Genomic DNA, 10,554 nt, shown 5'->3' on the forward strand with positions numbered 1-10,554 from the left:
CTGTTACTTTAGACCAAAAAAGGTAAAAACAGGCCTGCTCCATGAGCTGAATTGCATGTTGTTTTTTTAACAGTGATGGGAAAATTATACAATGGTACAAGCCCCTGTGTTTAAGTTTTTACTAGCCCATGGGCAGTGACCAATAGCCTGGCTATATGCTCAGATAGCAGAGCAATGGGAACCTGGCCTGTTAAAAGAATGCCCATATGGAGTATGGCTCCATGGAGATTTGAGGGGTGCATTAAAGTAGAACAAGTCAATGACTATCAGGACTCTCTTCCAGGTTCAGAAAGTGACTGAAATTGACAAGCAGATATCCCCATGTGTTCCATTGATGTGGTCATCTGGGTCCATCCAATAAGTGGATATGGAGTTATTGTAGCAGTGCAGAGACATGCTGAATCTAGACATGTTCCTTTTGAACCCTCTCAGGCACAAAATTCCAGAAAAAAACTCTTCCATTTCTCAGCAAGAGAGACAGAGGCTGCTGATTCCTATAGGACAGATTTCTCTGGTGGGAAGGCTCTGAACATAACTGGCAATTGAGACTGATGCTTGTATCCCTGAAGGGCTGAAAGTGGGTCTTGACAAGTATAGACACTAACTCTGAAGTAAGCTCTGCTTGTCCAATGAACAATGAAAATGCTCAGAGTGCCAAACAAATAAACAAACAAAAGACATTTCATGGATGTGGATGGCTGACTATCACTTTTTCAGACCAAAGAGCACACTGTACAGTCCATAAATTCCAACAATGGGCAGAGAGATATCCTCCTTAGAGTAATAGTTTGATGGAGAAGTACAACAGGCAATTGGTTTCAATTGGTTGTCTAAGACAGGGGGAGATAAAGGAATAAAGAGCTGGCTTACATGCCTTCATTAGTGTGTGCTCACACTCAACATGAATAGGAATGTAGTGCCCCTGTTAGACTTTTCTGTTTTATTTTGTTTTGTTTTGTTTCTGGTTGATCTGGGGGAAGAGATAATGGGGAAGATGCATATATAATCATGCAGTTCTCACCAAGCGAGGAGTACACTGGTATAAAAACTATGTATTTTTTTTCTTTCTTCCCAAATTATCTCAAAAAATGATTTTTGTCTCCTTTGCCTGATGCAGTGATCTTAGGACCAGGACTTCAAGTACAAGTGCTGCAATAGCAGGGATAATTTCTATTATTTTTTTTTTTTTTTTGAGACGGAGTTTCGCTCTGTCGCCCAGGCTGGAGTGCAGTGGCCGGATCTCAGCTCACTGCAAGCTCCGCCTCCTGGGCTCACGCCATTCTCCTGCCTCAGCCTCCCGAGTAGCTGGGACTACAGGCGCCCGCCACCTCGCCTGGCTAATTTTTTTTTTGTATTTTTTAGTAGAGATGGGGTTTCACCGTGTTAGCCAGCATGGTCTCGATCTCCTGACCTCGTGATCCGCCCATCTCGGCCTCCCAAAGTGCTGGGATTACAGGCTTGAGCCACCGCGCCCGGCCGGGATAATTTCTAAATAGAAAACTGTAATTATGCTTTTAAACTTTATGTCAAAATTCCTAAAAACACTATGGTGGTGGGTTGTGTCTTCACCATATCTAGCACAATTGAGGCTAGCAGTGAGTGCAGCTATGTTGCCCGTTGGTAAAAATAGCTCACTAATTCTGCACCTTAAGCTGTCTGAATGGGAGTGAACTGAGGAGGAGCTACTTGCTAGACTTGTATTGCTACCTGCAATGTAGACAAGCACAGTGGTGATTCTAATGCCCCTTCCAAAAGTGAAAAAGTGTTAGTGTTAATGAAGAGAAGGGGAAATAGCAGCCGAGAGTAAAAAATGAATAAATGGGTTCTTCAATGAGGAAATTTATTTATTTATTTATTTTTTTAATTTATTTTTTATTATTATTATACTTTAAGTTCTAGGGTACATGTGCATAACGTGCAGGTTTGTTACATATGTATCCTTGTGCCATGTTGCTGTGCTGCACCCATCAACTCGTCAGCACCCATCAACTCGTCATTTACATCAGGTTTAACTCCCAATGCAATCCCTCCCCCCTCCCCCTCCCCATGATAGGCCCTGGTGTGTGATGTTCCCCTTCCCGAGTCCAAGTGACAGACTGGATTAAGAAAATGTGGCACATATACACCATGGAATACTATGCAGCCATAAAAAAGGATGAGTTTGTGTCCTTTGTAGGGACATGGATGCAGCTGGAAATGAGGAAATTTAATATTACATTTAAAACTCAAAAGAGTCTCAGAGCAAGAGATAACATTGATTGTCTCAGCGTAATTATCTCAGATGCCTGAAAGGGTGAAATTGTATACGTACCAAGGTCACTCCTGCTTTTGGAACCTGACAAGATTGAGAGGATGCCTACATACTTGAGTGACCTCATCTTGGGAGATATTCATACATTATGATGCACTGGATTAATTGTTATTGATTGACTGTAATATATCTATCGATCTATCTATATCTATATATACAGAGAAATATAGATATAGATATAGATATAATGTAAAAGTTCCATGGTAAAAAACTAGGGAGTGGCATGTGGTGTTATGGTATACATTGACTTTTGTCCATGGTTACGGACTCATAACTCCCACAGCCCTTGTTACCATCTTTTATTATAATACTGGATGTGTTCGAACTCAGGGGCAGGGCCAGGTGCAGTGGCTCAGGCCTGTAATCCCCACACTTTGGGAGGTCCAAAAGAGCAGATCACTTGAGGTCAGATGTTCAAGACCAGCCTGGCCTAAATAGTGAAACCCCATCTCTACTAAAAATACAAAAATTAGCCGGGTGTGGTGACATAAACATGTAATCCCAGCTACTCGGGTGACTGAGGCAGAAGAATCACTTGAACCCAGGAAGCAGAGGTTGCAGTGAGCTGAGATTGCACCACTGCACTCCAGCATGGGTGACAGAGAATGACTTCATCTCAAAAACAAAACAAAACAAAGAACTCAGGGGCAGGCCTCTGACCTCCTGCCTTTCTTGCACTCTAATGTTTCTCTGCCTTTCTGAATGTGAATCTTTTTTTTTTTTTTTTTTTTTTTTTTTGAGACGGAGTCTCGCTCTGTCGCCCAGGCTGGAGTGCAGTGGCCGGATCTCAGCTCACTGCAAGCTCTGCCTCCCGGGTTCACGCCATTCTCCTGCCTCAGCCTCCCGAGTAGCTGGGACTACAGGCGCCCGCCACCTCGCCCGGCTAGTTTTTTTTGTATTTTTTAGTAGAGACGGGGTTTCACCGTGTTAGCCAGGATGGTCTCGATCTGCTGACCTCGTGATCCGCCCGTCTCGGCCTCCCAAAGTGCTGGGATTACAGGCTTGAGCCACCGCGCCCGGCCTGAATGTGAATCTTAAGACCCTTCCAGAGAGGGTCTCACCCTATACCCTGGAGGAAGAAATCCTGTCATGAAGCTTCCGTGAAACCCCAAGGGAGCAGACAGGGTTAAGGGAACTTCCAAATAGGTGAACACGTGGAGATCCCTGGATGGCGGTGCACCCAGGGAAGACATGGAAACTCTATGCCTCTTCCCTTATACCTACCCTATGCATCTCTTCAGCTAGTCTAGCAAGTAGTCTAGTCTAACAGGTAGGTCCTCCTTAGTTCACTCCCATTCAGACAGGGTAAGGTGCAGATTAACATCAGGCAATATAGCTGCATTCAGTGTTAGCCTCAATTTTTCTAGATGTGGTAAAGGCACAACCCACCACCATCATGCCTTTAGTACATTTGACATAAAGCTTAAAAGTTGTATCCTTTGCAATATTATTTATAATAAACCAATAAACATAGGTAAGTGTTTCCCTGAGTTCTGTGAGCTGCTTCTGCAAATTAATCAATCCCAAAGAAGGAGTCATGGGGACTCTAATTTGAAGTCACTTGATCAGAAGTTCTGGGGACCCAGACTTGCAACTGGTGTGTGGAGAGGAGAAGTCTTGGGAATTGAGACCTCTACTGTGGGATCTGACACTATCTTCAGGTAGGTAGTGATAGAAATGAATTAGAGGGCAACCAGCTGATGTCTGCTGGTGTGGGGAAAAACCCCACACAGTTGGTCACAGAAGCCTTCTTCTGTGTTTATGATTGTTGTGATGTGAGAATAGAGGAAAACATGGTTTGGGAGTGTTCTCCCTACACAGAAGGTAGGAAAGACAGTTTTGATCACTGATGCCAACCACACCTCCTCATCCTTCAGCAGTGGCTGCATGGAACAGAGAAGTAATCTGTATGCTGAAGAGAGAGAGAGAGCACAGAAATAGTGAGAGACCACGTTGAACTCAGCACTGCCCTGTCACAGGGAAAAGCAAAATTGGGCTGAACTCAGCTGACACTTGCCCATGTAGGGAATATTCAAACCAGCTCTAGCCAGATGGGATCACTTATATCAGCTGTCACCACCAAGGACTAAAGGGCTCTGTGGCTCTAAGTAAACAGGACAGGCAGTCTAGGACACAGGGACTGTAATTCCTAGGTAAGTCCTAGTGCGGAACTGGGCTCAGAGTCAACAGACTTGGGCAGGGTATGCAGTCTTCTTAGACACAAGCCAGGACAGCTAACAGAGTGCTTGCACAACCTGTCCCAACCCTAGTCAGAACACTTAATGGCTGCAAAAGAGACCATTACTGTCTGCATGAGGATAGTAGAGGGAAGAGTGAAGAGGACTTTGTCTTGCATCTTAGATATCAGCTCAGCCACCATAGGATAGGGCATGAGTCAGAGTTACAAGGCCCTTTTCAGGACCTAGCTTCTAGATGATATTTCTGGACACACCCTAGGAATGAAGGGAATCAAGGGAAGAATGCAGTCCCATCAGGACCCATCACCTGCTGACTAAAGAGCGCTCAGGCCTTGAATAACCAGCAGTGATACCCAGGTAGTACATCATGGGCCTTGGTTGATACTCTGAGATGTGCTTCTTCAGTAGGGGCTAAGCACATTTCCAGCTGTTGTGGCTATGGGGAGAGGCTCCTTCTGCTTGATAAAAGAGGAAGGAAATGTAAAAGAGTCTTCATCTAGTACCTTAGGTACAAGTGCAATGACAGGAGGGTAGAGAACCAAGTGGGCTGTTGGAGACCCTGATTCCAGGACTAGTTCATGAGCCAAGCCTTTCTGGACTTGCCCTGGGCCAGAAGAGAGGCAATTACCCTGAAAAGTGAGTCCTAGGCAAGACAGCATTCACCAAAAGCTAACTGAAGAGCCCTTGGGCCTTAAGTGAACTTTGGTGGTATAGCCTGACAGTACTCATGGTTCTTTGGTGATGGTGGCCATGGGTTGAGAATTCCCTGCCTGTGGAAAGGAAGGGAAGAGTGAGGACTGTGTCTTGTGGTTTGAGTGTCAATTTAGCTTTGGTAAAATACAACACCTGGTAGACTTCTAAGGTATTTGGCTCCATTCTCTAGCTCCCAAAGGGCATATTTAGATCCACCAAGGGTCTGGGAAATCTTGCCACCCTTAGGGGAAGGACATGAGCCTGGCTTCCTTTACCACCTGCTGATTATAGAACCCCAATGCATTGAGTGAAGATAGGCAGAATCCATGGAGTGGTTACAGTGGGTCTTGGGCAAAACCCAGGGCTCTTCTGGCTTCAGGTCTGACCCAGTGCAATCCTAGAGGTGCTGGAAATCGGGCTGTTTTTGTCACACCACCACCACCTCCAGGCGATTCAAAAAAGAGAGAAAGGCTCTGTTTGCTTGGGAGAAAGTAAGGGAAGAAAGCAGAGTCTCTGCCTGATGATCCAGAAAATTCTTTTTGATCTTATCCAAGACCATCACAGTGGTACCTCTATGATTCTGCAAGAACCACAGCATTACTGGGTTTGTGGTACCTCCTAATGCAGATATGGCTTAGATCACAATACCCAATTCCTTTTAAATATCTGAAAAGCCCTCCCATGAAGAAGAGGTACAATAAAGTTCAGACTGCAAAGACTACAATAACGTTTCAATGGTCACAATGAGACAAACATCCATAGTCATTAAGACCATCTGGGGAAGCATGACTTCACCAAATGAACTGAACAGAGAATCAGAGAACAATGCTGGAAAAAGCAGATATATGTAAACTTTTAGATGAAAATTAAAAACAGGACCCCCCCTATAATTTAAGATAACACAGATAAGGAATCCAGAATTCTATCAGACAAATCTAGCAAAAGACACTGAAACAATTAAAATGAAGTAATCAGAAATTTTGGAGTTGAAAAATGTAATTGACGTACTGAAGAATGCATCAAAGTCTCTTAATAGCAGAATTGACCAATCAGAAGAAAGAATAGGTGATCCTGAAGACAGACTATTTGGAAATGCACAGTTAGAGAAGACAAAAAGGAAAAGAGTATAAAACATAAAAGCATGCCTATAGAATTTAAAAAGTAGCCTCAAAAGGCCAAATGTAAGAGTTTGGGGTCTTAAAGAGGAGCTAAAGAAAAAAATAGAAATAGAAAGTTTTTTCAAAAGAATAACAACAGAAAACTTTCCAAACCTAAAGAAAGATACCAATATTCAAGTTCAAGAAGGTCATAGAAGACCAAGCAGACATAACCCAAAGAAGACCATCTCAAGCCAATTTAAAACCAAACTCACAAAAGTCAAAGATAAAGAAAAGATCCTAAAAGCAACAAGAGAAAAACAAAAACAAATAACATACAATGGAGCTCAGCAACATTTCTGGTGGTGGACTTTTCACTGGAAACCTTGCAGGCCAGAAGGCAGTGGCATAACATATTTAAAATGCTGAAGGAAATAAAACTTTGACCCTAGAAGAGTATAAGCAGTATAAATATTCTTCAAACACAGAGGACAAATAAAGACTTTCTCAGACAAAAAAAAAAAAAAAAACTTAGGGGTTTCATCAACACAAGATCTGTCCTGCAAGAAATGCTACAGGCAGTATTTCCATCAGAAAATAAAAGATATTAATGAGCAATAAGAAATCATCTGAAGGTACAAAACTCACTGGTAACAGTAAGTAAACAGAAAAACACAGAATATTATCATACTTTACTGTGGTGTGTAAACTACACTTATCTTAAGTAGAAAGACTAGAAGATGATCCAATAAAAATAATAATTACAAAAATTCTTCAAGATATGAACAGTACAATAAGATAAAAATGAAAACAACAATAAATTAAAAATCAGAGAGAAAATGTTATGGTGTATAGTTGGTATTGTTTTTGCTTGTTTGTTTGATCATTTATTTAGTGTTAAGATGTGATCAGCAAAAAAAGTGTTATAAAATAGTATTTTTAAGCCTCGTGGTAAGCTCAAATAAAAGAAAACATAAAAAATACACAAAAAATGAAAAAGAAGTAATTAAATTATATCAGCAGAATATCACCTTGACCAAAAAAAAAAAAAAGACAAGAAGGAAGGAAGACATGAAAAGCAGACTAGAAAACAAATAACAATATGGCAGGAGCAAGTCCTTATTTATTCATAATAGCATTGAATGTAAATGGACTAAATTTTTCAATCAAAGGCACAGAGTTGTTGAATGAATTAAAAAAATAAGACCCAGTGATCTGTTGCCTATAAGCGACACACTTCATCCATAAAGTCACATAGAGATTGGAAATAAAAGGATGGAAAATTATATTTAATGCCAATGGAAAGAAAAAAAATCAGGAGTAGCTATATTTATATGAGTCAAAATGAGTTTCATGACAAAACCTATAAGAAGAGAAAAAGAAGTTCACTATATAATGATAAAAAGGTCAATTCATCAAGAAGCTATAAAAACTTAAATCCATGACCTCAAAATGTGAAACTACTACAGCATTGGGAAAAATCTACAGGACATTGTTCTGAGCCAAAATTTTTTGAGTAATCACCCATAAGCACAGGCAACCAAAGCAAAAATGGAAAAATGGGATCACATCAAGTTAAAAAGATTCTGTACAGGAAAGAAAACCATCAAAAAAATGACAAGTCAACTCATAGGATGGGAGAAAACATTTGCAAACTCCCCATTTGACAAGGGATTACTAACCAGAATATATAAGTAGCTCAAACAACTCTACTGGAAAAAATCTAATAACCTGGTAAAAAATAGGTCAAATATTTGAATAGACATTTCTCAAAAGAAGACATACATATGGCAAACAGTAAATAAAATGGTGCTTAATATCACTGATAATCAGAGAAATGCAAATCAAAACTACGAGATATCATCTCACCCTAGTTAAAATGCCATTTTTTCCAAAAACACACAATAAAAAATGCCCGTGAGGATATGAAGAAAAGGGAACCCTCATACACTGTTGGTGGGAATTTCAGTTAATATAACGCCGTTGTGGAGAAAAGTTTGAAGGCTATTCAAAAAATTAATATTAGAGTTATCATATGATCCAGCAATCCCACTGCTGGGTAGATACCTGAAAGAAAGGAAATCCTATGTTTGTTACAGCACTATTCACAATAGCCAAGGTTTGGAAACAACCAACACACATACGGATAAAAAGTGTGGTACATATACACCGTGGAGTACTATTCAGCCATTAAAAAAATGACAGACATTCCATCATTTGCTAAAACATGGATGGAACTGGACATCATTACATTAAGTGAAATAATCCAGACACATAAAGACAAACCTTACATATTCTCACTTATTTGTGGAAACTAAAAATTAAAACAATTGAACTCATAGACATAGCAGAATGTAATGGGCATAGTGCTTGATAGTTTTCTCATCCTCATCCTCCTCTTACCCTCTGTTTTCAAGTATGTCTATTGTTTCCTTCTTTATGGCCATGTGTACTCAATGTTTAGCTTCCACTTACACGAGAAAATAAGATATTTGGTTTTCTTTTTCTGTGTTAATTCACTTAGGATAATTGCCTCCAATTACATCCCTGTTGCTGCAAAGGACATGATTTTGTTCTTTTTTTGGCTGCGTAGTATTCCATGGTGTATACACACCATATTTTCTTTATACAGTCCACCACTGATGTGCATTTAAGGTGATTCTATGTCATTGCTATTGTGAATAGTGGTGTGATGAACGTATGAATACATGTATCTTTATGATAGAACAATTTATATTCTTTTGGATATAGACTTAATAATGGGATGACTGGGTTGACAGGTAGTTCTAAGTTATTTGAAAAAACTCCAAACTGCTTTCTGCAGTGGCTGAATTATTATATATATTTCCAACAGCAGTGTACAAATTTTCCCTTTCTTCACAACCTCACCAGCATCTGTTACTTTTTGACTTTTTAATAATAGCCTTTCTGCCTGGTGTGAGATGGTACATCATTGTGGTTTTGATTTGCATTTGTATAATGATAGGTGCTGCTGAACATTTGTTCATATGCTTGTTGGCTGCATTTATGCCTTCTTTTGAGTAGTGTCTGTTCATGTCCTCTGCCCATTTTTGAATGGGGTTGTTTGTATTTTGCTTTTTAAGTTCTATATAGACTCTGGATAGTAGACCTCTTTTAGATGCATAGCTTGAAAATATTTTCTCCCACTCTGTAGGGCAGTGGTTTACTCTATTGATGATTTCTTTTGCTGTGCAGTAGCTCTTTAATATAATTAGATCACATTTCTCATTTGTTTCATAAATATTCTTATTTTTGTGGGCACATTGTAGGCATATATATTTATAGGGCACATGAGGTGTTTTGATATAGGTGTGCAAGGTAGAATAAGCACATCATGGATAATGGGGCATCCATCCTCTCAGTCATTTATCCTTTGTGTTACAAACAACATGATTACATTATTTTTATTATTTAAAATGTACAATTAAGTTACTATTGACTATAGTCACCCTGCTGTGATATCAAATATTAGGTCCTTTTTTAACTCCTTCCAACTACTTTTTGTACCCATTAACCATCTCCACCTCTCCCAAAGCTCCTAACCCCCTACTACCCTCCCCAGCTTCTGGTAACCATCCTTCTACTCTCTATGTCCATGAGTTCAATTATTTTGATATTTAGATTTCACAAATAAGTGAGAACATGTGATGTTTGTCCTTCTGTGCCTGGCTTATTTCACTTAACATAAAAATCTCCAGTGTTGTTGCAAATGACAGAATGTCATTCTTTTATTATGGCTGAGTAGTACTCCATTGTGTATGCCTACCTCATTTTTTATCCATTCATCTGTTGATGGGCACTTAGGTTGCTTCCAAATCTTAGCTATCATGAACAGTGCTGCAACAAACATGGGAGTGCAGATAGATATCCCTTTGCTATACTGACTTTCATTCTTTTGGGTATATAACCAGAAGTGGGACTGCTGGATCACATTCAATTGTTGGGTTTCTTTCAATTGTTTTTTCAGTCTTCATCATAAAAACTTTGCAGGGCCTATGTCCATAATGGTATTTCCTAGGTTATCTTCCACAGCTTTTATTGCTTTAGGTTTTGCATTTAAGTCTTTAACTCATCTTGAGTTGATTTTTTATATGCTGCAACAAAGGGGTCCACCTTCAATCTTCTGTATATGGCTAGCTAGTTATCCTAGCACTATTTGTTAAATAGGGAGTTATTTTCCAATCGCTTCTTGTTATTGATTTTGTCAAAGATCAGATGGTTGTTGGTATGTGGC

This window comes from Macaca fascicularis, chromosome X (genome assembly GCF_037993035.2).
Source record: "Macaca fascicularis isolate 582-1 chromosome X, T2T-MFA8v1.1".
Taxonomy (NCBI): domain Eukaryota; kingdom Metazoa; phylum Chordata; class Mammalia; order Primates; family Cercopithecidae; genus Macaca; species Macaca fascicularis.